This window comes from Balaenoptera borealis (assembly GCF_965194805.1).
Source record: "Balaenoptera borealis genome assembly, contig: HAP1_SCAFFOLD_277, whole genome shotgun sequence".
Taxonomy (NCBI): Eukaryota; Metazoa; Chordata; class Mammalia; order Artiodactyla; family Balaenopteridae; genus Balaenoptera; species Balaenoptera borealis.
The window spans coordinates 521,045-534,459 of record NW_028123898.1 but is presented as its reverse complement, the minus strand read 5'-3'; the positions used below and the strand labels follow the sequence as shown (position 1 = coordinate 534,459).

At 59.8% G+C, this 13,415-nt stretch overlaps 1 pseudogene across 1 annotated transcript; it reads left to right on the top strand.

The window, feature by feature from the left end:
• Positions 1-3,568: 3,568 nt before the first annotated feature.
• LOC309621312 (thimet oligopeptidase-like) lies at positions 3,569-6,996 on the top strand (annotated as a pseudogene). Its single transcript has 7 exons — positions 3,569-3,710; positions 3,911-4,286; positions 4,366-4,561; positions 5,566-5,617; positions 5,724-5,852; positions 6,489-6,627; positions 6,841-6,996. The product of its transcript is annotated as a thimet oligopeptidase-like (transcript).
• Positions 6,997-13,415: the final 6,419 nt, after the last annotated feature.

The window sequence follows — 13,415 nt, the reverse complement described above, 5'->3', positions numbered from 1 at the left end:
CCCTCTCCCTCTCTCCCCCCTCTCTCTCCCTCTTCCTCTCTCCCTCTCCCCTGTCTCTGCCTCTCCCTCCGTCTCTCCCTCTGGGAGGGAGTGAGGGAGATGGAGAGATGGAGGGAGCGGGAGAGTTGGAGGGAGAGGGAGAGGGAGAGGGAGAAGAGGGAGGAGAGGGAGGAGAGGGAGGGAGGAGACGTCTCTCCCTCCCTCCCTCCCTCTGCCTCCCTCCCTCTCCTCCCTTTCCCTCTCCCTCCGTCTCTCCGTCTCCCTCACTCCCTCTCAGAGAGGGAGAGACGGAGGGAGAGGCAAAGACAAGGGAGAGGGGGAGAGGGAGAGAGGGAGGGGGAGAGAGAGGGGGGAGAGAGGGAGAGCTCTCTTCCTCCCTCCCTCTCCCTCTCTCCTCCTTCTCTCCCTCTCTCCCTCACCCTCTCTCCCTCTCCCTCCCTCCATCACTTTCCCTCCTTCTCCCTCTCCCTCTCTCCCTCCCAGAGAGGGAGAGACAGAGGGAGAGGGAGAGGGGGGAGACAGGGACACGGAGAGGGAGGGAGGGAGGGAGGGAGACAGAGAGGGAAGCAGGCACCCTCTCGCCTTCTCCCTCTCCCTACCTCCTTCTCCGACTCCCCCTCTCCTCTCCCTCTGTCTCTCCCTCTCCCTCCCTCCCTCTAGGAGAGGGAGAGGGAGAGGAAGGGAGGGAGAGAGAGAGAGGGAGGGGAAGGGAGACGGAGAGGGAGAGACGTCTCGCCCTCCTTCCCTCTCCCTCCCTCGCCCTTTCCCTTCCTCTCTCCCTCTCCCTCCCTCTGTCTCACCCTCTCCCTCCCTCTGTCTCTCCCTCTCCCTCACTCCCTCCCAGAGAGGGAGAGATGGAGGGAGAGGGAGAGACGAGGGATAGGGGGAGAGGGAGAGAGGGAGGGGGGAGAGAGGGAGAGGGAAGAGGGAGAGTGGGAGAGAGGGAGAGAAGGAGGAGAGAGGGAAAGGGAGGAAGAGACCTCTCTCTTTCTCCCTCTCTCCGTCTCCCCCTCTCTCTCCCTCTCCCTCTCGCCCTCTTCCCTCTCTCCCTCTTCCCTCTGCCTCTTTCCTCTGCCTCTTTCCTCTCCCTCTTCCCTCTCCTCTTTCCCTCTCCTTCTCTCCCTCCCCTCTCCCTCTGGGAGGGAGTGAGGGAGATGGAGAGATGGAGGGAGCGGGAGAGTTAGAGGGAGAGGGAGAGGGAGAGGGAGAAGAGGGAGGAAAGGGAGGGAGGAAACGTCTCCCTCCCTCCCTCCCTCTCCTCCCTCTCCCTCTGTCTCTCCATCTCCCTCACTCCCTCCCAGAGAGGGAGAGATGGAGGGAGAGGGAGAGACGAGGGAGAGGGGGAGAGGGAGAGAGGGAGGGGGGAGAGAGGGAGAGGGAAGAGGGAGAGTGGGAGAGAGGGAGAGAAGGAGGAGAGAGGGAAAGGGAGGAAGAGACCTCTCTCTCTCTCCCTCTCTCCGTCTCTCCCTCTCTCCCCCTCTCTCTCCCTCTCCCTCTCTCCCTCTCCCTTGTCTCTGCCTCTTCGTCTCTCTGTCTCTGGGAGGGAGTGAGGGAGATGGAGAGACAGAGGGAGAGGGAGGAGAGGGAGCGAGGAAGAGGGAGAGAGGGAGGGAGAGAGGGAGAGAGGGAGGGAGAGAGGGATAGAGGGAGGGAGGGAGAGATGTCTTTGTCTTTCCCTCCCTCCCTCTATACCTCTCTCCCTCTCCCCCCTCCCTCTCCTGCTCCCTGTCCCTCTCCCTCCCTCTATCCCTCTCTCCCTCTCCCCCCTCCCTCTCCTGCTCCCTGTCCCTCTCCCTCCACCTCCTTCCCTCTCTGGAGAGGGAAGGAGGTGGAGGGAGAGGGAGAGGGAGAGGGAGCACGAGAGGGAGAGAGGGAGAGGGCAAAAGGTATAGGAAGAACGGAACAGGGAAACAGGGACAGGGAAAGGGGGACAGGGAGAGAGGGAGAGGGAAAGAGGGAAAGGGAGAGCAGAGCAGGGAAACAGGGACAGGGAAAGAGGGAGGCAGAGAGGGAGATGGAAACGGGGAAAGGGAGGGGGGACGGATAGAGGGAGAGGGAGAGAGGGACAGGGAAAGAGAGACAGGGATGGAGGGAGGGAGAGAGGGACAGGACAGGGCAAGAGGGACAGGGAGAGAGAGAGGGAGAGAGGGAGGGAGAGAGGCAGAGGGAGAGATGGAGGGAGAGTGAGAGGCAGGGAGGTAGAGGGAGGGAGGGAGGGAGGGAGACAGAGAGGGAGACAGAGAGGGAGACAGGGAGAAGGGCTGATGGGGGCTCCCTCCCCCTCCCATCCTCTGCCCACTGCTTTCTCTTTTTTCTGCTTCAACAAACACCAGGCGCCTTTCAGATCAGCCCTGAAGTCAACGTTGATGCTTGGGACGGCCTGACCTCCCCGCTACCTTCCAGCCCAGGACCACAGCTGGGAGATGAAGTCTGCGGGGCCCTGGGGGCGGTGGCGGCGGCGGAGGTGGTGGAGGCAGGCACCTCCTCTGACGCCCAATCTCTCCTCGTTTACGAGGCAGCCGCCAGCTCCCCTCCCTGACTCCCCAAGATTTGGGGCCATTTTAATATGTGTCGATAATGCCATGAGCTACTATTTAACTTTTCCACGAGGACCCATCTCCCGAAATGCAGTGGTTTTCAGGCTTGGCTGCACTAGAGAACCCCCAGGGAAAGGAGAGACGTCTGTACCTCCCTCTCTCTCCCTCTCCCTCCGTATCTCCTTCTGGCTCTCTCCCTCTCCTTCTGGGGTGATGCCCGATGAGCTCAGATTCGCAGATGTTCCCCCCATCCCCTCTCTGTGCCTTGCGTGGGGCCTGGGCCTTCTCACTGTGGCCCGGGAACAGCCTCGATATTCAGACATCGGTTCCTGCAAGGACACTTGTGTTTGGTCCATACCGCATGTGGCTGCAGTCTGCGCTTCTCCCGTTTAGCATCTTCAGTAGATGGGGGCTGTGCATGAGCCCTTCATCTTCCCCGCAGACACCACTGGTGCTTGCTCGGCCTCGCGGGTGATGTCCACGGGGGACAGACCTGTGTCCCCACCTTCTTGGGCTGCAGACAGGCCACGTTGGTCCTGTGGTGACTGGGGGCTCCCAGGAGAACCCCACCGCAGACCCAGAGAGGTGGCCCCAGAGAAGGTGGCGTACGCCTGGGGCCAGGCCTCACCAGCCAACCACGGGGCACCTGCAGCAACAGGTCTCTCGCCGTCCAGGGGCTGGGTGTTCGGGCGCCATGGGGATGAGCTGCTGTCTGCACGGCAGCCAAGTTTGTATTGTTGAGCCCGGGGAGGCCCCTGGGTGGCTCCTGGAGAGCCTGGTCATATTTCTTCCTGCCCTTGGCCTTAGAGCTCATCATGGTTCACGCCGTTTCTGGTTCCAAAAGGACCTGTGTTCATAAAGACCACATGTTAGGACAGCACCAAAGTGTCTAGAAATCCAGGCCAGGAGGAGGAGGGAGGGGGTTTGGCTGTGCCCGCCAGTGGCCTGAGAGCCCTCCCACCCACAGAGACCTGGCCCGGGGCCTGTGGGGAGGGCGTGGCCCACGGTCCCCAGCGCTGGCTGTCTCTGGGTTCCAGGAGAACTGCGCGATCCTCGGGGAGCTGGTAAGGCTGCAGGCTCAGAAGTCCCGCCTGCTGGGATTCAGCACGCGTGCCGACTCTGTGCTGGAGATGAACATGGCCAAGACCAGCCAGGTGGTGGCCACTTTCCTAGGTAACCCCGCCTCCCCGAGTCCCAGTGGGGACGGGGGTCAGGTGGACCTTGACTGGACGTGGTGCTGCCTGAGACCCCACTGTGTCAGCCCTTGGGGGTCGCCTTCCCCAACCCTTCATTCTGCCTCGAGGGGCGTGGGGTGGGGGGCGGCTGGGCGGCTGCCACAGGGACATAGCTGAGCCTCTCCCCTCCGCCCGCAGATGAGCTGGCCCAGAAGCTGAAGCCCCTCGGGGAGCAGGAGCGGCCCTGATCCTGGAGCTAAAGAAGGCTGAGTGCCAGAGGCGGGGCCTGCACTTTGACGGGCCCATCAACGTCTAGGATCTGCGCTACTACATGAACCAGGGGGAGGAGACGCGCTACCACATGGACCAGTACCTGCTCAATGAGTCCTTCCCCATGCAGGTGGTCACGCGCGGGCGGCTGGGCATCTCCCAGGAGCTGCTGGGGCTGACCTTCGACCTGGAGGAAGGCACCAACATGCGTCACGAAGATGAAGATGTGAGGCTCTACACGGTCCGGGACGCGGCCTCGGGCAAGGTCATCCATCAGCAAGTTCTACCTGGACCTCTACCCTCGGTGCATGCGTGGGGGAACCTGTCGGCCGTGGGCCGGGGCTCCTCTGTGGTAGCGGGGCCTCACCCGCATCCCTCCCCAGGGAAGGGAAGTCCGGGCACATGGCCTGCTTTGGCCTGCAGCCGGGCTGCCTGCAGCAGGACGGGAGGCGCCAGATTGCCATCGCGGCCATGGTGGCCAACTTCACCAAGCCTACGCCCAACCCGCCCTCCCTGTTGCAGCATGATGAGCTGGAGACCTACTTCCATGAGTTCTGGCAAGCGATGCACCAGCTCCGCTCCCAGGAGGGGGCGGGCGAGGGGCTGAAGGCAGGGGGCGGGGAGGGCCCGGGCTCTCCCGTGGTCCTCAGGCAGGCCCTCACCACGGGATTCTTCCACTGATGTCACCCCGCACGAGGAGACACTCTCGGTGTCAGTTTCCATCATCAAACCCCACGCACTGGGCGCGTAAACGACGGAAGTGGATGTCCTCGAGACTCTGGAGGCTGGAAGTCCCAGATCAAGGAGTCAGGACTGGTTCCCTGCATGTTAAATACAGGTATTCAAAAGTTGCCTTTAAAAAAGACAAAATAGAAGAAAGGAACGTTGCATGCAAGGCTGGTGACAGGCAGTGATGAGAACCAGAGGTTAGGCTCTGGGGCCAGGAGCACCACGCCCTGTGAGGTCCTGGGGCTGCTGCAAGTCTCGGTGGAGGCTCAGCAAGTCCCAGTGACTTCCCAATGTGGGGGGGGGTCCCCAGCTGAGCGTCTGGGCCCAGGACCCAGTGCTCGTTCAGTCTTCCTGCAGTCAGCCCTTCGTCCTGAGAGCGATGCTCTCACAGACTGCAACCGGAGCGCGTGGGGACACTTTACTGAGCTGTGCAGCCGTCACTACTGCCCTGTTCTGGAACATTTCCCTCACCCCAAAAAGGTCCCTCACGCCCTTAGTTATCAGTCCCTCCCCTCCCCTGTCCCTGACAACCAGGAACCCACTCTGACTCTGTGGATCTACCTGTTCTGGACGTTTCCCCTCAGTGGGGTCACACCCTGTGTGTCCTTCTGTGTCTGACTTCTCTCGCTGAGCACCGTGTTCTCACGGTGCATCCACGTGGCAGCGAGTGGCAGGGCTTCACACCTTTGCGTGGTCGAGGGCCGGAAAAAAGACAAACGAAAAGAAGGGCACGTTGCCTGCGACTCTGGTGACAGCCGGGGATGAGAACCAGAGGGTAGGCTCTGGGGCCGGGAGCGCCGCGCCCTGTGAAGCCCTGGCGCTGCTGCCAGTCTCGGCGGGGCACGAGCAGCGCCGTCCCCCAGGAGCTGCTGGACAAGCTCATCAAGTCCCGGCTGGCCAACCCCCGTGCGGCCGGGCCGAGGGAAAGGAAAGGGGCTCCCGGACCGCCCGGCTGGAAAGCGCGGCCTGGACACAGTGCCAGCGCCCCCGTCTCCTTCCTCCCGCCCTCCAGGCCTCTTCAACCTGCGCCAGATCGTCCTGGCCAAGGTGGACCAGGCCCTGCACACGCAGACGCCCTCGGACCCGGCCTAGGACAATGCCCGCCTCTGCCAGGAGATCCTCGGGGTCCCAGCCACGCCAGGTAGCCAAGTGCACGCCGGGCCCACCTTAGCGGTCGGTTGGCGGCTACTGCCCAGGTCAAGAGGATCCTCTGGTGGTGTGTGAAGGGGGACCGACTGACGGGCTCTGGTCGAGGCCCGCTGACCTCTGGCCTCTTCCTGCCTGGGTTCCTGGGCTGGTCCCTCCAGCTGTGGCCCGCGGAGTCCGAGGGTGGGCTGGGCGTATCTGCACGTGCTTTCTGGAGAGCCTGGAAGAGGCAGGAGAGGGCTTCATACCCCGGACGGAACGCGTCGACGAGGTTTGCCCGTGCGTGTCGGTGCGGAGACGCAGTTCACTCCCTCGTGAGCGCTTTAACCCGCGCTCTCCCCGTGCTGGAGGGCGAGCCCTGACTGATCCCTCGGAGCCTCGGGCAGCTGTCCCTGTAAGAGGCTTAGGGGTGAACCCTCGTGAGCTTCAGCAGAAAGTCGGCAAAGATTGATTTGTGTCCCTCCACTGAGTTGCCCGCAAGGTCCCCGTTTTCTAGAAGTGTTGGGCCAATACTCCCTCTAGTGGCAGGGGACTCAGACAGGGCTGCTTTGAGGCCCCAAGCTCTGGGCTCTGGGGAAGGGGCACGGAGCGGCCAGGGGCCCGGGCAGGAGCCTCTCCGCGTGTGTCCCAGGGACCCACCTGCCTGCGACCTTCGGCCACCTGGCAGGAAGCTACGACGCCCAGTCCTATGGCTACCTGTGCAGCGAGGTGTACTCCGCGGACACGGTCCACATACTCGTTTCAAGCAGGAGGGCGTCCTGAGTGGCAAGGTGAGAGGCCGGCCTGCCGTGCAGACCAACACGGAGGTCCTTGGCCTGGGCCTAGATGCTTGTGCCGCCCGCCTGGGCCTGCCAGGCTCTGAGGGCCCTGCCCAGAACCCCCTGCTCCCCTGCCCTTTGTTGAGTCACAGCAGAGGTGGCCACACCCACACCCTCCGTGAAGGGGGTGCTCCACCCTCCTGCAGCCCCGCCCCCTCTCCTCAGGTTGCCATGGACTACAGAAGCTGCATTCTGAGGCCAGGGGGCTCCGAGGATGCCAAGGGCATGGTGAAGCTCTTCCTGGGTTGTGACCCCATGCAGGACGCCTTCCTCCTGAGCAAAGGGCTGCAGGTTGAGGGCTGCAAGCCGCCGGCCTGCTGACGGCACGGGGTTTTGCCCCCCCAGGCGGGCCGGGTGCCTTAGCGCCCCGTCGGGGCGGGGGAGGGGCCGTGTGTCCTCCCAGCCCCCTAGTCCCCGGCGGCCGGCCTAGGCCAAAAGTCTCCACCTGGAAGTGTCTGGAAAGCCTGGCATCAAGGCTCCCCCTTGTTGCACTAATGCAATCCCTTCCTGGGGAGCTTTCCTGGTAACAAAACGGTTCTTTGAAAATGCAGCCATTAATAAAAAAGACTCTACTCCTGGTCTCTGCCTGCCGTCCCTTCCACCACAGGAGTGGCATGGGGGCCGTCACACTGGGGGGAGTTCTGACCTTGGTCGGGGATCAGCCCTGGGGCCGTGGTGACGCGTCTGGGTCACTGGGAGACGGCTGAGCTGTGGGGTGAGTTCAGACGGGGATGGTGCCCCGCACCCCGACCGGGCAGGCTCTCCAGTGAGGGGGTGTCAGTTTCCTGCCGGCCTCTCGCCCGTCACTGTTTGGCATCTCGGGGGCTGTGACTGGCTGGAGCTGGTTCTGGCGGTGGGCACAGCTGCGGGAAGCCCGGCTGTGGCTGTCCCTGTCCCCGTGTCCTGTCCCCCTGCTCACGGCCGGCCGGCTGGCTCCCTCTGGTCATCGGCAGCTGCTGAAGTCTGGACCACAGCAAGGGGCCGCCTTCCTGGGTCCTAGCAATTCTTCCCAAAGGCCTTAGGGATGTGTTTTGGTGGCAGTAGGAATTCAGAGAGGGTGCTGCACCACTGGAGCGGTAGGGTGGCTCTGGACCGTCCCGTGTGTCCTTCCCTGGCCTTTGAGCTCCTTGGGAGCCCTGCCTCCACAAAGGACGCCAGGCAGCGGAACGAGGGCGCGGGCGGCGCCCCGACCTTCTCCCCGTGGCCCAGGCGGGCAGGCCGTGCCACGCTCTGTCCTCCCCTCAGCCTGCCCGCCCGTTCTGTTGTTATTCTACCGAAGAGGACACAGACATTCAGAGAGGCTAGGGTCCATGCCTGAGGTCTCATATCCAGTAAGTGTCAGAGCCGGGGTTTGAACCCAGACAGCCTGTCCCGGAGACCGCGCCCTAACCTCTACACAAACCACCTCCTGGTTCCCTTTATTAGCACAAGACTCATTTCCCTGACAAGCCCAGGCCCCATAAGGGCAACCCTGCCTCCCCCACGTGACCAGCCCTTGCCAACTACTCACCCCAGTGGCAGAGGGACGAGCCACACAGGGGACCCGCCCATCTTGGCCATGGGGACACAGACACCCACTCACACCCAGAAGGACCTCCTCTTTACCTTAGGCCACACGCCCATGCCGAAGGAGCTGCTGTCTGCCAGCTGGTGCAGGTACAGTTCTGTCCTGGAAACAGAGAAGGGACCAGAAGTAAGGGAGGACCCACCCACACCAGTGGCCTGGCAGGGCAGGTGGGCATCATGGCACGGGGCTCCACAGAGTGCCCCAGGTGGCCCCGGGGTCTGCCTCAGGCCCTGGCCCTGCCTCCCGAATATTCCTCACTTGCTGCCCTCAATGGGCCCTTCTTAAGTGAAGGCCTTCCAGAAGCTTCCTTACTCCTCAGTTACCCTGCTCTGAAAACTGGGAGTTTCCTCCCTAATCTGCCCTCTCTCCAAAGGGTAAGGTGCCCCTCTGGCCTTAGCCAGGAGGCTCAGGACAGGTTGGGCCTGCCCTTCAGACGGGGGTGGAAGGCAGGAGACAAATGATGGGGGACGCAGAGGCAAATTGAAAATTATCACCCCTCGCCTGGGGTGAGCACTCCCTGGAGCTTCACTAGATAGAACCTTACTCATTCGTTCAACAGATGAGGAAACCAAGGCTCAGAGACAGGGAGCCACATGTCCAAGAATTCCCAGGAGTCAGCGAGGGGCAGAGATGACTCCCTGGGCCACCTCCCCCAGAAGGCCCTCCCAGATGAGCCTTGTGGCTTCTCTGCTGTTCCACCTGGTGCCTCCTCGCCCTGAGCTACCTCAGGTGCACCCAAGGCTCTCACAGAGTTTAGGAGCTTCTGGAAGATTTGGGGTCTGCTGTTCCTTGCCCACCTCCCACGCTGCTGTCAGAACCTGTACCAAAATGTCACCGTCACAGCAGACACCCACCACCACCCCCCAGCGTGTATAAAGAGCCATATGTGAATTATCTCACTTAATCCTGTAAGGTCAGCAGTCAAGGTACTATTTCCACTTTACAGAGGAAGAAACGGAGGTTCAGAGCAGGTGACACCTGGCCAGGTTCACCCAGCCCAGGAGCAGTACCAGGCAGCAAGAATCAGAGGCCAGATTCCTAACCACTGGGCTCCACTGCCTCTCACCTCTGGGCAGAGGCAGGGCTGGGGCCCTGGAGAGCGGAGGCCCTTTGTCTCACTGCCCTCGGCTGTCCCTGCTCAGCCCAGTCGCTCACCTGAGAGCCAGGTCCAATCCGGATAGCATCTGGGAGAAAACCTCGAAATTGCCTTCCCCTTCCAGCTGCCGGGCCACGTGGCTCTTCTCCAACAGCATCGTCTGCCAGGGGAGAGGACAGGCGCCGGTCAGCACGAGGCCCCGCTAGGCTGCCCGCACACCCCCACCAACCCCCAGGCCCACTCTTCGAGGCAGCACCTCAGGCCCCAACTTGGCTGGACGCCTCCAAATCAAAACGTGCCAGGCCTTTGTCTCACTGATTCAGCGTCCACGCAGGCAATCAACGAATGCAACGGGCTCATTCCGATGAAGGAATCCAAGGGTACTAACAATTAACCCAGAGCCGCCCTCCAACACACTCTTATGCAACCGAAGCCCTTAATAACTTGACCCACATGGTGATGCACGGTAGACTTTCAGGGCCGGGACAGAAAGGGATTTATCGTGCACCAGCGAGTCTGGGTATTCTCCTAGCTCCGCATACAAACAACCCTTCTAATAACCTAATCCTGTTTTCTGTTCAAACAGAATGTTGGCGGGGGCGGGGCGGGGGGGGGAAGGGGAGGAGCCAGGTGATTTCAGAGAGAGGAACAAACAGGCCATGTGCCTGTCACACACGGGCTGCCGCAGAAGGCCAGCGAGCGCCTGTTTAATTTCAGCTTACGCTTTTAAGACCCAGCTAATGAGCGGCTGAATTATGTATCTACTCATGAATATTTCATCCCTGTGATACTCCGAGGCACAGACGAGCTGGCCTGCTCCGGGAGGAGATGTCTGGGCACTGAGTGAGGTGGGGAGGAGCTGGCCTTGGCCTGGGGAGCGATGACCATTTAGACACATTCCAGGGTCCCAGCTGGAGGCGTGGGCCCTGCTGAGTGGGGCTGAGGCTACTGCAGCCCCAAAGAGCCCCCTCTCCCTCCCACCCAGAGGCCTCACCTGGAGCTGGGCGGCCGTGACTCGGCCTGTGGCGTTCAAGTCCAGTGACATCACCATGGAGCACCGGGTGGCACGGCGGCTGTGGCCGGTGAACAATGGAGCCAAAGGCCCGGAGGACAGTGAAGGTGGCTCGAATCTTCTCCACTGGTGGGGCACAGACAGGGCATCACCCGTGGCCCGGGTGCTGCCACCCCCACCTCTCACAGGACCCCATTCTGGCCCCAGGCCCCAGCAGGGGCCCCTCCACTCCCCCAACTCAGCTCTAAGCCACACCTCTTCCGCTGCTGGGCTGGCCCTGTGCTGCAAGCAGGGGCGCGGGGTGAGCAAGAGTGAGCCCAGAAGGGGAGATACACACACCTAGGATTGGTACGATCTGAGTGACAAGGGCTGCCCTAGGGCCTCCTGGGCCTGGTGGAGTCTAGGAGGAGGGCAGAGCATTAACATTCTTGGACCTGCTGTCGGGGAACGCCCATCACAGCCAGCTCAAAAAGCCCAGCAGTCCCAAGCTTTTTAACATAACTATTTAACAAGCACCCACTATGTGCTAGGCACCTGGATACAGCCTAGCCTGACTCCCACTCCCCCAACACACACTTTCAGCAGATCTACATTCTGGGAGGGCCTCTCCTTGCTGTATCCCCAGCTCCTCACAGGGCTCTAACCTGGGCCAGGTGCAGAACAGGTGATCAATAAAGCATTGGAATAAGCCCAGTGGAGAAGCAGGATAGTACAATGGTTAAACAAGCTTGAATATGGCCTCTCCCCGTTGTTAGTCACCTGATTTGGAGCGAATAAATTAACCTCCCTGTGCCTCAGATACCCCATCTATAAGATGGGGGTAATAATAGTACTTACTTACCTCATGTGGTTGCCACAAAGACTAAAAGATTTAATAATGTAAAGTGCTCAGAACATGCTCCAAATGTGGTGGTGTTAGTATTGTTTGTTATTATTAGAAAAGCAATACTGCCTGGGCCATATATTCTCAGCAGGGGGAATACTGCCCCCAAGAGGGCAGAAACTGATTCTTGAGGATGGGGGCAGTTTTCCTTTCTTATGTATAGAATAGAGCACAGATACATACACACACACACACACACACACACGTCTGTGTGTGTCTGTATATATATACACACATACACACACACTGCATAAACAAATATATGGTGAATCTATGGCATTAACTTTTCATGGTGGGAGACGATTAGGAGAAAGAACAACTAAAAAGGCTCCTCAGAGGGGCAACAATACATTGAGGACACTGGCCCAGGGGTAACAGCTCTGGAGCCAAACTGTCTGTGTTTGAATCTCGGTGCTAGGATGTATGAGCTGTGTGGCCTTGGGCAAGCTGGTTAACCTCCCTGCGTTTTAATGGCCTCATCTATAAAATTCAAATAATAATAATGTCTACCTTATAGGGATGTTTTAAATAATAAATAAGTTAACCTGCTTGGAATAGAGCCTGGCGCGTAAGTCCTCAGCAAGCATTTACCACGATCCCCATCAATATTGTAATTATTATCACCAACTGACACTATTTTTTATTGAAGTATAGTTGATTTACAATGTTGAAACTCTTTCTTTAATGCCCAGCTCAAACATCATTTCCTCAAGGAAGCCCCCCGGCCCCTTCTCTGTGCTCCCTCCGCCTCTCCCCTCCCCAGCTCGGCCAGCAAGCGGTGCAGAGCACTGGAGTCTGGCACAGATGTGCAGCTGAGTCTCCCTTCCGGCTGTCAGTGCCTCCTTGTCTTTGTTTTTACTTATCGGGTCCTCTGCACGGTCCAGTGGGCTGTGCGCTGCACAAGGACACCACACCTAAGGGCACAGCATTTATATCAGATAGCCATAGGCCTGTATACTTATTAGGATGATGGCCCAGAACGTGGTGGTCAAGTGTTTGGTTCTAACAATGTCAATGCGTGACGACGGTTCCACATGTGGCAGTGAGTGTCTTAGGCAAGGAGTACCTGTTTCTAATTCACACAAAAGTACCCAACAGACTAGGGGTGGCCCTGCCCAGAAGCCAGCACAGGGTCTGCACACAGGTGCTCAGTGAACGCTAGCTGAGCAGATATAAGAAAGAGCCGCCCAGCACCCCCTCTGACTCTCCCTTCCCTTCCCCCACGCCACCGCCCCCACCACGTCCCAGCTGCATGTCACCTGGAGACCACTGTACCTGAGACCCTGCCATCCACACTGCCTGCCATCCCCACCAGGTGCTCCAGGACCTGCTCGCAGCAGGTGGTCTTGCCAGCACCGCTCTGGCCCAGGGCCACGATGCTCTGGTCCCTCTGCTGGCTCAGCAGAGCCCAGTACGCCCGCTGGGCCAGGGAGCCAACGTGGGCGGGTAGGCCATCCCAGCAGCTCCTGGGCACCTGCAGGAAGAGCGCCGGCATCAGCCTTCCCACCCAGCCGGGGCCCAGGGAGCACTCCACAATGCTCCAACCCGGCCTCAGGCCCAGATCCACGTCCATGCCTCCCATCCTACTCCAGCCTTGTCAGAGACGTCGTGCATTTTTCTGGGGAGAGCCCAGCCTGGAGATCTAGTCCTGCCACTGGCTCGCTGTGAGTCCTTGGGCAGCCTTGGACCCTGCTCTGAGCCTGGCCTCTTCTTCAGCCAATGAGAGGCTTGAACTAAAGCTGCATTAGCTCATGGGGCTCATCTCACTTGCTACACAAAGGACTGGATCGTACCTGTCTGAAATGAAGCAGGTGGATAAAATGGCTCAATTGATGAGTGACGTCTGCCATGGAAACAGAATGGGGCATGGGGGAATTGGCGGTACGTGTGCTATGTATTTGCTATAACAGATTTAGATACCGGAAGCCCCTTTGACTTCATTCATTCATCCATCCATACATTCATTCACTCAGTAAAAAAAAAAAAATTCATTGAGTGTCTACTACATAGCAGGCACTAACCCAGGCACTGGGGGCACAACACTACTCAAGGCGAATAAAGGAAATCTCTGCCAGCCGTGAGGAGATATCATTATACACCTATTAAGATGGCTAAAAAACCGGTTTTTAATTTTTTTTGACACACTACCAAGTTCTGGTTAAGATGCAGAGCAAGTGGAATT